Genomic DNA, 3,154 nt, shown 5'->3' with positions numbered 1-3,154 from the left:
GAAACCCAAAATCTCTGTAAATGTTTATGAAAATTAATAAAATATAATTATAGGGAAAAAAAGACTTTTTCTAGATCCCGAACCTGTTGATGCTGTTGTTGTTGGGTGCCAAAATGTCAGAAGTGACTTATAGCTGACAGTAAATTGCACAAAAGGAGATTGCTGATTATTCTCCTGCAATGTATTCATATAGATATTATAACCATGTATATTTTTCATTTCACTCCTAAATAACACTGTTCAAGGTGAACTACTTTTTTATACTTCTAAAAGGTTGTTTTTGTGTTGTTATGTGCTGTTGAGTCGCTTGAGACTCATGGAAACCCTATGCACAACAGTCGGAAGGCTGGAATCTAAGAGGAGAAATGTGGCATCAGGATTGAAGGTAGTCTCATCAACAATGTGTGTTATGCAGATGACACAACCTTGCTTGCTAAAACTGAGGAGGACCTGAAACACTTGCTGCAGAAGGTCAAGGACAGCAGCCTTAGGTATAAATTGAAGCTCAACATCAAGAAAACAAAGATTCTCACCACTGGAACGATTGGATGGTGAAGAGACTGAGATTGTTAACAGCTTCAGTTTGCTTTGCTCCACAATCAACACTCTTGGTTCCAGCAGCTAGGAAATGACATGACAAATTGCATTGAAAAAGTTTGCTGTCAGGATCCACTGTACTGAAAAGCAATGAGGTCAGTCTGGAAACTAAGCTGTGCCTGATCCAGGACATAGTCTTTGCAATTACTTGCTATTCATTAGAAAGCTGCACAATGACTTGGGATAATAGAAGGAAAATTGATGCCTTTGATCTGTTTGTGTTTCTTATAAAAGGTGTTTGCAACGAACAAATTGTTGATGATACAGAATTCTATCATTCTGTCTCCTGCTTCATTTCTGTCACCAAGTCCATGTTTTCCAATTACTAATCCTCTGTTCCCAACTTTCTCATTCCAGTCACCCATTATTATTAATGCATCTTGATTGCATGTTTGATAGGTCTGCAACTGCAAAAGTTGGTAGAAATCTTTTATTTCCTCCTCTTTGGCTCTAGTTATTGATGCATATATTTCAATGATAGTGGTATTCACTGAACTTCCTTGTATGCACATGGAAATTATCCTATCACAACATTGTATTTCAAGATAGATTTACAAATTACTTTTTTATTTTTTCCTTTACTTCTGTTAATTTTTCTTTTTAATTTTTCTATTATGAATTTTAATGAAAGTTTACAGAGATTTGGATTTCCATTCATTCATTGTTGCACTTTTCTCCCTGCTCACCCCTTTCCCCCCGCCCCCCAGTTTGCTCTTCTCTTTGAAAAGTAAAAGAAAAATTTTTTCATCATTTTACAATCCCCTCCCCTAAGTCCACTTCACTATGTAGCCTTTGTTCTGGACTCCTGTCATGACAATAATACCTAATTGCATATCTCTTTTAACGGTCTCTCCCTCATCTGTTTCAATGAAGTATACATAATTTATCTTTCTCAGTCTCTCACCAACCCCAATGTCAGTCCTATTTTACAACAGTGGCACTATGCAGTATTTGTCCTTTTGTGACTGAGATATTTCACTCAGCATAATGTCCTACAGGGTGACCCCATTTTTTTCTCACTTTTCCATCTCTATATTAGTAGATTATATGATCTTCTGACTCAAAATACACCATGCTAGTCCATCTCATTTCATCAATACCAAGCATGTCAATATCTGTGGGTCCCATTTCTTTCTTAACAATGTCCAATTTTCCTACATTCATGGTTCTCACATTCCATGTTCCAGTAACTGGTTTCTGCTTATAACTGTTCCTTCTCCTATATGGAAAATATTTGAGGGTTCAGTCTCGTTGCCATATCTGCTAGTCTAAGTGGTATAGTACTCTTCTGTCAATATGCTATATTGAGGTAACTTGGGGTTAATTGTGTCATTGGGGTGTCAGATGTCATAAAGGTTACCCATGGAGGACAGTGTCTAGTTGATCTCCCAGTTTAAGACAGGCTTGGAAGCAAGAATGGCATCCACTTCCTAAACAACATGCCTCTGGAAACTCTATGTGTGAACTTTGATAAATGTTGATAGTTATAGAAAGGTTTCAGGACATTTGATCATAGGGTCCCTATAAGTTGTGCTTGACTTGATGGCAATCAACAACAACAACATGGTAAACTAAGTGGATTTTGGTTATTACAACATAAATTTTACATTGAAATTCCTTCCAGTCAGGAGTCTAAAAAACCGTTCTTTTTTTTTTTTTTTTGAGGGGAGCAAAATAGAAGTTGTTTATTATGTGTTATTGAGTCAGAACAGACTCATACCTAACCATCTAGTGGGTTTTCAGAAACAGTAAATCACATGGGAAGAGATTGCCCATGTAGCCAAATAGGAGGCCATAGCAGAGTCCCATCATGTCCTCAATGGTGACTGCTCTGAGGACCAATGCTGGTCACTCGTTTGTGTGTTTGTGCTGTGGGTGGTGGGGGGCAAGATAAGGAGCTGTGATAGGAACTCGATTCCAATTGGTTAATGCAAGGGTAGGCTCTGCCATGACTGGAACCATCCCAGTGTTCTTTACCTCCTGCAGTCCTTTATACTTCTTCAGTTCTTGTCACATCTACAACCACAGTGTCCTGAATACGTTCTCATTCCTCATCAGGCTGCAGGAGCAGGCATGGGTGTTCTCCGGGTACTAGGAAAAAACCCACTGTTGTGGAGTCAATTCCCCGCCTGCTTGACTACATAGGATAGAGTGTTACTGCCCCATGCAGTTTCCAAGTCTGCAATCTTTACAGAAGCAACCTGCCACATCTTTCCCCCAAAGAATGGCTAGTGAATTTGAAACACTGACTTTTCAGTTAGCAGCCAAGAACTTTTTAAAAACATGTTGTAACAACAATCAGTAGCTGGAAAATATGGGCTCGGTGAGAGAAATGAGGCTGGAGATAGAATGACAGAGTTCTGCACATTCGATGATTTAATCATTGCAAATACCTTTTATAAGAAACATAACTGCAGGCTTTACACATGGATCTCACCTGATGGCATGCATAAGAATCAAATAAATTGCATTTGTGGAAAGACTCGGTGGAGAAGCTCAATATCAGCAATGAAAAGCAGGCCGGGTGCTGATTGTGGGACAGACCACCAACTACTCA

Source organism: Elephantulus edwardii, unplaced genomic scaffold (assembly GCF_000299155.1).
Source record: "Elephantulus edwardii isolate Elephantulus edwardi_28Jun2011 unplaced genomic scaffold, EleEdw1.0 scaffold00043, whole genome shotgun sequence".
Lineage (NCBI taxonomy): Eukaryota > Metazoa > Chordata > Mammalia > Macroscelidea > Macroscelididae > Elephantulus > Elephantulus edwardii.
Note: the sequence above shows the minus strand (reverse complement) of the source record.